This window comes from Caloenas nicobarica, chromosome 1 (genome assembly GCF_036013445.1).
Source record: "Caloenas nicobarica isolate bCalNic1 chromosome 1, bCalNic1.hap1, whole genome shotgun sequence".
NCBI classification, from domain to species: Eukaryota; Metazoa; Chordata; class Aves; order Columbiformes; family Columbidae; genus Caloenas; species Caloenas nicobarica.
Window position 1 is genome coordinate 159,801,642 of NC_088245.1, and position 11,498 is coordinate 159,813,139.

Sequence of the window (11,498 nt, forward strand, 5' to 3'; positions counted from 1 at the left end):
TTTTGTAATGTATGGCTGCATTGCAAAACAGCAGGAGTGAAAAATACACGTTGGATCATGAGAAGGGAAAAGCTAATTGAGGTGCAGTGTATCCCTTTTGCCAGGACTAACCTCTCAGCCTCACTTTTGTGCCAGTTTTCAGGTGTTTGACTGCTGAGATGCTCTTGGTTGTCAGTTCTGTCTGGGCCGTGGCTTCCTTTAGGTGAGGTCTCCCTTTAGGGAAACTGCTCACTGGTCTTTCTCCTCACCAGTCCATCTGCAAGGCCCAGCCTCTGAACACTCCTCTTCAGCTGTTCTCGGTTGTCTTCAGGTCCGGTGGCCTTGTTCTGGTGAAAAAAATAGTTGTCTTCCATGCAAATTTAGCCAAAGACCTTCATTATGTTCAGCTCTTCTTTCATAGCATGCATCAGCAGTGTTCAGGCTGAGAAAATAGTCACAGAATCGTAGAATATCTCGAGTTGGAAGGAACCCATAAGGATCATGCAGTCCAACTCCCTGCTCCTCTCATGTCTATCTAAAAATAAACTATATGACTAAGAGCATTGTCCAGGTGCTCTTAGTACTCTGACAGGCTTGGTGCCGTGACCACTTCCCTGAGGAGCCTGTTGCAGTGACCAACTACCCTCCTAGTGAAGAACCTTTTCCTAATGTCCAATCTGAACTTCCCCTGACACGGCTTCATTCGGTTTCCTCATGTCCTATCGCTGGTCCCCAGAGAGAGGAGATCAGCACCTGTCCCTTAGTCATAGCATCAGACAGAACATCTTCTTGACCATCATTCCTATGACATGGTTTAGCTCATCATGTTTAAGATGACCCAGACATAAATATTTAGAACTGTGCACATGTGCTATAATGCTGTCCTAAATCTCTTGTCAATCCATCATTACCAGGGTTGACTTGCACTAGAGATCTGTCTTCCTCTTCATTAGTGACCCCATGTAAGAAGGTGGGGTGTCACTGAGGATCTGTGGTGGGGCAGCATATGTCTCTGTACAAGCTTTCTGAAGATACTGGATTTTTTTTGTAGTAGACAACGTTTGCCCTATGAAAAATCTATGGTCTCAGCTGAGTGCAACCAGGCATCTTTTCTGGAAGGTTTTGCAGGGCTCCAGAGAAGCCAGTCAGGGGTTACTGGTTGCAGAATTTGACGTGTCGAGCAGATACCCAGCATCAACTGTTCCTGAGGCAACCATAAAGGAAAGTTCAGGGTGAATATTAACAAAACCAGCTATAGCAGAGAGGCCTCATTACGAGTTTGTGTTATCTGATAACAGAAACAAGAGGAAGTTGTTTTAGTAGGACACAAAACCAGGATCTGCTCCTTGTCTCCAGGAACTGCGAGTGAATGGATGTGGGAGCAAGAGGATGATACCCTGTTCTTTGACCATGTTTTCTCATCGGCTTTTACAAACTGTTCTCAGAAAGAGAACAAAATTAATCTTCTTCAATGGGACGATGACTGTATCTGTGGATATTCCTTGTTGGGACACACAAATAAGCATTAGAGAGGTTGTAATAAATAAGCAACCTGATTTTATCAGAAAGGAGATCACAAAGTACGAACCTATTCGATATATCCACCGTAATGAAATGGGCATTCCTGTTTCTTATGGAGAGGACGCAGACAAACCTTTTCTGCTTGGACAGACTTGATTTTTTTTAGTGAAACCAAAAGACAAGTGTTACTGCAGCAGTAGCAGGACTTGGTGAAGAAGGTATTTCTGATCAATATTACATTCATAAAAAGGAAGATAATGTACTAGAAACTGGTATTAATAACCAAGTATAACCATATACAAGTTTAACCTATAAATTTAACTTAAAAGTATGTAAGCTTAACTCCAGTATTGAAACAGATAAAAGTGGGCTTAGTTCTAGTACTTGCATCATCTGAAGTATCTGCAGTTCTGGAGGAATAAACTTGGATTAACTTCTCATACACAAATTGATTCTCAACCGCTCCAGTTCAAATGATTTGTGTAGCTTATGCTACACTTGTTCTCTGGAAGGTGATTTTTATAGCCTGTTACTAAAATGTTCAAGTGTATTAAGGCCTTTCTGTAACAGTGAGCCCTTCCATTTTAGGCTTTTTTAAAATTATTTTTTTTAGAGCTTTTACCTATAACTAGCTAGGAGTGTTTCAAAGAGCTTTGCTCTCAACCAGATATAATTGCTTGTTTATGTAAGAAAGCACTATGTTGCAGGCTAATCTGTTCCGCATCCGTTTCCAAACAAACGAAAAAATAAAGCCATTTATTCTGCTTGCCTGCCCTTTCCGATTTTTTTTTTTTCAACATAGATTGCAGGGATACGTTGCTCTGCATGCTCTCCATGCTTACCAGAAGAACTGGAGACCGCAGGAGCTCAATCATATGTTATACCCTTAATTTTTCTTCCCATCGCAACCTTCCCTCAATGACAGGATTTCAGGCAGGAGGCTGAGAGATGGCAACTTGATCCCCAGTGTCGTGAGAGAAGGAGGGAGCAGAGACAAAGCGGAAGGTAAAATGTCCTATTGGAGGTAAAGGACCTGTCTCCCCGCATTACCATTCTTTAAAACGATAGTTCAGATGCAGATATCAAAGATGCTTTCTGTCTAGAGCTGCTAAAAAGCGAGTCTTTTTGTTCACTCTTCGCAGGATAGCTTCCAGTACTGAAATTTCGGGCAATTTAATTACAGAATTAAAATCTCTGTATTACTGATGCCACTACTCCTTTGTTGAGGACAGTGCTAGAAGACCATAGGCAATTGTTTTTGTGAGTAGATTGTCCATTTTCTTTCATTTGATTGCTGGGGTCTCCAGGAGCTGCTTCTGACAAGTGGAAGATGTTTCAATGCATATGAATAATGCATAATTAAAAGAAAGAAATGGCTGAGTGTATTCCAACAATGAGGGTATCCAGAGCAAGAAAAAGTCCTACCATTTTGAGCAGCTCTTGTTAAGCTCACAGACTTTGCTTTTGGCCTGACCTGAAAATAGTCTAGATGCCCTGTGTTCCTACAGGATGCATTTGAGCAGATTTCTAAAATGAAATATGAAAATTTATAGTGAATTCACAGCAGAGCAGCAAGACAAACTAATCCATTGAAATTTAATCAAATACTAAATTCTGACAGACACTGCTGCTAAAGTTTTCATTTAAATCTGAGTGAGATACATTAGGGCTACAAGTAATGGAAGGAAAGAAGCTGTGTATCCTCTGGTGAAGATATCATCTCTGTAAGTAACACGAAAAATCCATTTCAGGCGGGATGAGCCCATCTGCAAACTTCTAACAGGGCTGCAACAACTAGACAGTATCAGCTCTTGGTCCGCAGTTGCAGAATTTCAACACCAGAAGATGCTTTTCCAGAAAATTGTATTATCTTGTCTGATTACTAAAATTCAAAATACGTTATTTCCACTGCAGATGTTGATGTCATCGTAAGTCATGTATGTTTTGTATAACAGCACTCCCACCCCAAAAATAATGTACAATTTCACAGGACATTTGACCTTGGAAGTGTGGGCATCCAGATTTACAAGAAGACTTATTTGAAGGTAAGAAAAAAAAAAGAAAGGGGGGGGGGGGGAAAAAGTGTGCATCACTTGTAAGCAATAATTTAAGCATCTCAAATAAAAAACACACCTCGGTTCCTAAATATTGGGTCATTTTAACTCCAGATTTTTACATGTGCTTGACTCAAAGCACAGATTGGTGAAGAGATGACACTTGTACTTGCGTTGTCCAGTCAACAATATGATTCATTTTGTAGGGCTGGTTGCGTGACTTGATAAGATAATCCAGCCAGCCCTAGAAGCTGCTGCGCTGCTGAGGCTCTGATGTGCTGTCCTGAAGAAACATGTCAAGTACAGTTTGTCTGAAAATATACTAGTGATGAAACTTCAGAAGACACAATGCAGTGAAAAGCCAAAAAAAAAAATTAACTTGAATATGTCAGGTCTCACAACATGAATCTGAAGCTTCAGAAGAAGAATATGAATATAGAAAGGCAAAGAAAACAAACTCTTGAATCAGAGAATCATAGAATAGTTTGGGTTGGAAGGGACCTTCAAAGGTCATCTAGTCCAACCCCCCTGCAATGAGCAGGGACATCTGCAACTAGATCAGGTTGCTCAGAGCCCTGCCATAGAAGAGGTGGCTGGGTGGTTTCGGCATACTTTGAGCAATGTTCAACAAACTTGCCTTGTATTAGATGAGAGAGGGTGATGCTGTGTGTCAGGCAAATTCAAACCTAACATGACAAAAGGCAGAGGTACACAATTCAGAATTTTAAAAATTTTCACTACCCAATGAAAGGCTTGAATCCTAGCTGAGCGCAGGATACTTATACCTTTGTCATCACTTTTTTTTTTTCTTAAATATGGTTACATGCTTTGAAGGTACCTGTTTCTCTGTAGTAGAAAGGAATACATAAAGGCTTTGAATCAGGCACTCTTGTGTTTTGTCCTGCTTCCCTTAGCAGCTGCCCTTAATACTTGTGCTAACGCTCGTATTTGTCCACCCCACCTGCCTGCTGGGAGTGCCCTTGCTTGGCAGGCGAGACTCTCCCAGTCTCAGAGACAGATTGCACAAGGTTTGCCAATAACTCGGCATCAAAACCGGGATTACTGTGCACGTTTCTGCTCTCCCAGTCTCATGCCTGCTGTGTTTCACAGCACACGATGTGTGCTCTCTTTATTTATTGACTGTGTGGTACAAAGGTTAAGGCTGAAGGGTGGACTGATAAAGGTATTTCAAGGCTGGAAGGGACGGTGACATCTCCAAGTCCAAACGCAAGATTTTCAACACCTCCTTGCACTTGTGAGCTAACGCTGGTTTCCATACAGACCTGCACTGCCAGAATGGATGTTCTCTATTAAATCCAGGCTTTGCACAAAACACCATCCCATCAGATTCCCCGAAGGAAAAACCGTGGAGGAATAAAGCATCAAAGATGTCATTATGATGGATATGAAGAGGAAATGGACGAGGGGTAAATCCTGGCTCAGTGGGGACACCCCTTGCTCCTCATGGTGGATTGCTTCTACTTCTGACAGCTGCCTGCGTGAGGCTTCTTTTCCTTACATGCAATCCACCCTGTGCTCTACTCACCAATAAAAATACAAGTGACTGTAACTGGCTCTACAGAGAAGACAAGGTTATCAAACAAAGGAAAGCAACTGGAAATAGAATACTTTATGAGTTATTGACCTCAAGTTATGTTTTCAGCAAAAATAAAATAAACACCTTTTGGCAGAAATGACCTTACAATGTTTTGTGTGCCATTAACTCATTAGGTCTACATCTGCTATGTTAACTTTGCATGTTGCCACAGGCACTGCTAGTGAGCCAAAGGTTTTTGGCATCGGTCTGGGGCAACCCCAGGTAAATAAAGTTTACATAGTTACTTGATTTATGTACAGGTCTCGGCTCCAGTTCCCACTCCCTTGTTTCACCCTCCACCCACACATTTGGTGTGTGTACAGACAGACCTGCTAGAGAAGCCAAGTCCCTTCTGGGCCACAGAGGGTGAACTCCTTTTCTTTTTCTGGGCAGGAATACCTGCCCAACGCTGCTGAGCTGGGCTGCCAGGCTGGGGTGGTAGAAAACTTCTTTCTCTCCATATGCCCGGTCTGGTTTACCAAGCTTCTGAAGTAGCAAGTCCTTATGTTTGGGGGCCAAAGTTGATCATTGCATGGAAATTAAGTGACCATCTCAAACACCAAGCCTAGTCTCACCTATGGAAGTGCCCACCACCTGGCAGCTCTATGGCTGGTGGTTGAAGGCAGCCAAACTGCTGCAGACCCCTTCTCAGAGAGCCCTGGTGGACCCCCCTCCCTGCAACCCCATCTCCTCTAGACCGTCCTGCCGATTATTTGGTCTGCTAGCAAACCCTGTCTTCAAGACACACAATGAGACAGAGTGCTGTGAGAAAGGTCGCAGCAAACAAATTCTGCTTTCTTTGTTTTCTGGATGTTCATGGGTTTAGTGGGATACCTCAGTTACATAGGTGTGGAACACTTTTGTACACACCAGCTGATTCATTTATCACTTTTTTCTTCAGATTCTCTATCTGGAAGGTGGGGATAAACTTTTTTCGGAAGGATGTGTTATCTTGGGTGGAGTAGTTACTGAGAAGTGGCTAGTGTTAGTGTTTGGGTACTACCATCATGAAAGCCAAATAGATTGAGGTTATAGAGCCAAATCCATTAGTCTTTGTTCATAATGGAATTAACATGCTACCTAAATCAGTCTTCAGCATCTTGCTCAATAGTGGCTATCCAGCAATGAACTGCACACCATCGCAATTTCTTTATGCTTATTATCGTTTTCCCAATCTAAAATAGTGAGTAAAAAACATCTATTAAGATTTATAAAACACACACATTCTAAAAAATTTGTAATTTGTTCTTCATTTTCTTTAAGATACTTCAATCTTAATTCAGGTTGTTGGTCCTTAAATAACGAATGGTTGTTATCAACTATTCCATATTATGGATTCACCCCAGCAGCTTCTCTGAAACAATCATGTTCTTCCTACCTATGTGATACAAGGAAACAATCTCACCAACTTCTCTACAGCCTTTAACCGAGCAATATTCTGTGGCATTTAACTAATGACAGAGTAAGGTACCCATCAATTATAATAAAATTTCCACCCATAAAGCCTAACAGTTGGTGTTAGGATCTGGTCTCGGAATAATGTGTCATTTTAACCTGCACAGAAGTCACATACCGTACTTTCTAATTACCAGCTGTGGCTTATACTTAATTATTCAAAGTTATGTTGCCCGAGTTTTCTATTATACCTTGCAAATGCACTCCTGTGCGTTCAGAGCTTTGTATTATAGAAGAAAGCAGAATTACATCTTCATCTTTGTTTGCTAAATATTTAACAACCCTGCTGTGCTCTGAGCGTTCCTAGAATGCGAGCCTCACTAGGAAACTCGGATCCTCTGAGGACAATTTCTGTCCCTCTAACTGGTACAACCACAAAATAGCTCCGCAGGGGTCAACCTCATGGCACCAGTTTCCTAAAGGAAAGCAGAATCCAGTCCATCTCAGAAGTAGCTGTGAAGCGATTGTGTGGACCTTTATCTCTCTTTGTGGGGCAAGTTAAAACTAGCCCATTTATCTCAAATGGCTGAGAAAACAGGGAGTTTTCCATAATTTCTGCTTCCCACTTGTATGTCTCTTTCTAGGAAGAAACATCAAACGCCTACTCTCTGTTTCCACAAAATGCATGGGCGTATATAAGATCTGCTTGGTAACAAACTGAAATTCTCATTCATCACCATTGTTTATGCAAGGGCAAGAGACCAAATCTTCAGGGTAAAAATGACACCTTTATTTTATACTTTAACAGCTCAAGAATGGTAGTAGTATCTCAATCATTTCTGCATGTGAATGAGCTATCAGTGATTTCAACCTATGTCACTGCTTTACAGACAGCTTGTTTTGCTGGAGTAACTGTAATAAATGCAATGCTCCCTGCGCTGTGTGGCCAGATATATTTTCATATATATATCTACCTCTATATATAATAGAGAAGTGATATATGACCAGCATCAGCTGCAGCAGTGGAACATATACAGCAAGATTTGTGTTTATTACAAGAGTACGTGCTATAAATATAGCTACAACCACCCACTTGTCCTTTACCTTAAGAATTTATTCATAAATTTTAACAGCCAATATTATGAGTAACTGATAAGAGAGTAGAGATCCTTTGAGCAGATTACCCCTGTGTAGACACAGTTTGAGAAATCTGGTTTCAGCTGTAGCTCTACATCACGGGTTGGAGCAGCCTTCTTTAGCACCTGAAGTGCTGACTATAGATATTCCACGTTGCAATATATTGCAACGCTTGTTTGATTTGTACCTAAGAAGAGCTGAACCTGTTCAGCAGCCAGGCAATTATGAAGAGTACGCTGTAGGAGATGCCATTGGACTGATTGCATGAACTGGAAACCAGTGCTAAGACAACATCAGCAAGAAGGGTTTCGTGCTTCTTTCAGAGTTTTCCCTTTTTTTTTGGCACTGCCTAACGAGTATTTTTCTGTTTCCACATTCTGAGTACATTCGAGTCTTATCGTGCAGCTTCTCTAATCTGTTTTCCTTGTTCACCAAATGGTTTGGGATGGAAGGGGCCATTAAAAATCTACAACCCCCTGCAATGAGCAGGGACATCTTTCGCTAGATCAGGTTGCTCAAAGCCTCATCCAGCCTGGCCTTGGACACTTCAAGTGGTGGGGCAACTTCTGAGAAGCACCAATTGGTGGGACCTGCGGGTCAGTCATGGTTAGAAACTGAGTGCCAGCCAGCAAACTTGTGTTTTCTCTCGCATTTGGCAGCAGCGGCAGTCAGAAGAAACTCCATCTCTCTGGCTGGAAAGGAGCAGACGAGGCAGAAAGCTCCCGTCCACGCAGCATGTAGTCTGCTTGCTCACTTAGTAAGCTTCCCATCCGCAAGCTGACACCAAAGGGACAACGTGTGGCCATAGTACTTCGCAGCAGAGAGCTACACTCCTCATGCAGGAGCCGGAGGGGGAGAGGGCGGCGGGAAAGGGCCGGGACCGGCTGTCGAACCCTCCCCGGTGCGTTGCACGGCCCGACACCGGCGGGTCAAGGGCGGGTGAGCCCAGCAATAGCTCCCCCGGCGATAAACTCCCCCTCCACCTCCTTCCCCCCGCTCCCCTCCCCGCCACCTGCGCTGCCCTGGCCGGCGGCACCGCCCCGGAGCACCCGGGGCCAGGCGGGGCACCCGCAGCCGTCCTTAAAGCCCGGCCGCCCCCGGCATCCTCTCTCCCGCCCTCCCCGAGCCTCCTGCCCGGACTGTGCCGGCAGCATGGGTAGGTGCTCCGGGGGTGGGATGGGAAGCGGAGGTCGCCCCCCAGCCCGGCCCGAGGGGGGCGGCGGGGCTTCTGGAGGGACGCTCCCGGGATGCCGCCTCCGGGCTGGGCACTGGGCGAGGGGGCTCAAGCCGGTTCCCTGCGACCCTCGTGTCCGTGCTGGGCTGTGAGCAGCCCACGGAGAGCTGACAGCGTGGGCGGGGACCCCAGGGTTGGCTTTGCTGCGGGGTGCGGGTCTGAGGACACTTTTGGGTGGCTTCTGCTCCTCTGGGTCACCCCTAGCTACTGCTTTTTCACCGGCCTGCTGCCTCTGGGGCAGCTCTTCCTCCAGCGTTGCCATTAATACGTCCAAGCTAGTATGAACCTGCATTGAAACCCTAGTAAAAGCCAAATAATTTTGTTGCCTTAGCCTCTGTAAGCTCTTTGAGCTGAACCCCTAACTGGTAAGGTTTATCTTGAAACTTTTGAGGTGCCTGGAGTTTGAAATCCTAGCAAAAGTTAAATGTAGTGCTTCTTATAGCTCTTTGTCGTTTTTTTCAAAAGAGAGTTTACCTAGGGTTGACCTAATCAGTGTTTTTAAATGCACAGAAACACAGTTGGAAGATTCAAAGAAGGGCAGAGCCCATTTAGCTAGTTAATTTTGAAGATGTTTTTCCTGGCTGAACTGGAATGTGGAGTAGTAAATGCACAAATGACGTTTCTCTGTGGTGTAGCTCTCCCTCGTGCTTCGCTGGATTCTCAGTCCTGCAGTGTCTGAGCATGTTGCTGTGTCTCTCCTTGCAAGCCATTCCTGAGCTGCGGAAACCTTGTCCCGTGTGCGGAGGAACAGGAGGAGACCCCAAAAATGAGAGAATTCAGCTGTAGCTTTAGCGGGCAAACCTGCACTTTGGGGACTGGCAGCGACAGCGCTGAGAAGGCAGAGGCTGGCAGTGCCCAGCCCAGAGGACCACCAGGGGTCCTGCTGGTTTGAGTAGCCATCTGGAAAAACGATGGTGACTCTGAGGAGAAGGAGAAACCAAATGCAGCTGTCTGCTCATGTAATATCAGGTTTGCTGCATTATAGATTTGCTTTGACGGTTTCTGTGTCAGTGTCATTCTGGAAGAGTGAGGTGTGAAGCAGGGACTCCTGGAATCTCTTGTCCTGTCAGCAGCAGCATCCTTGTGTGGGTGATGTAAAGCTGCTCCCAGAAGCAGAGGCAACAGTCTTGGCTGGGCCATGAGTCAGATGGCAGGAGAGCGGGCTTGCTCTGGGGCCAGGAGCGTCCTATGTGACTGCACAGTTCTGTACAGATTTAGCTTAGCCACGAACATGAAGCATTTCGACCAGGTCAAGTTGCTGCGATGGCTGCATGGAGCCGTCTTGTGCTCCCATCTTGTGACATGGACCATGAGCTGCAGGAGCTGCAGCATCTCTGTGGATGCAGGAAACCGTACTGGTGGGAGCTGCTGGGAAAGGGGTCGGAGCCATAACACTGCCCTTCACCTTGTCTGCAAGTGTGGGAAGGACAGGGTGACCCACCAACCAATAACTATTTAGATTCAGTGCTCGAGCCAAGAATGAGCTGGCTTCTCTCTTTACACTGTTTGCAAATAATTTAATATCTTAAGGGAATACAAAGTGTGTAACTGTTTAGAGATTTACTTTGAAAAATGCGAAGCTCTTCAGTATTCTGTGGTAAAAATGAGCAGTTCTGTGGGTCATTCTTTGTGGAGAGATAAGAGGTACTGAGGATTGCCCAAAAGTGGGACAGCTCCAACATGCCACTAGCAAACCCAAGATTTATTACTGAAATTAATGCAAAATGCTGGGTGCTCTGTGCTTTGGTAGGTCTAACCCTGAAGCTGCCCCATAGTGGAGTTCCTCAGACAGTTTAGGTGCCTCTAGGATGTTGTCTTTAATGCCATCAGTAGTTTAAAGTTTAAATATTTGAAAGGAGAATAGAGGGCAAAAGTCAAAATGGTTGAGAAATAAATGTAATTTCTTAAACACTGAAGTCAGTCTATGCTGTCTGGGAAAAAATGCCTCTGCAGCGTCCTCTGTGTAGGGTTTCTTCAAGAGGTAATACTTCTACATTCTGGAAAGGAGAGAGACAGAGATAAGTGGGAAGGGGATGGGAAAAAACACCACCAACCAACTACAGGTTTCTTGATTTTTCTTTTTTTTCCCCCTCCCTCCCCCCAAGGCTTAGCTAACAGGCAGGAGTGAGCTGCTCAAACTGATATTCCCTGTGTCATGAAAAACTGGCAGTATGAGGCATGTGTGCCGGAAAGGCCAGCAAGTGGAAATAATCAAGGAGTTGTTATAAAGATAGTCTCTATTGCTAATGCCTTGGTTTTTCTGTTCACATGAGTTGTGTAAGGGAAATTACCAGCAACTTTAATGACTGGGGTATCTGCATGTGCCCTGAAATTGGTGTGTTAGCGCTTTCTGGATGTTACTTGCTTTTTAGGAAAATATATTCTTGAATTACCCACATAATACTGCTTCTGTCAATATTGCGAAGGTAGTTGTCCATGGCACTGAAAAATCAGATTAACTTGTTTTAATCATTTTTGCAAGTGGCTTTGTTTAGTATTGTCAAACACCATAGTGTTGCTGTCAGCTCTTTTCATCTGTTGTGAACTATGGACTAAACAATGGTCTTGCTAAACATTTTTC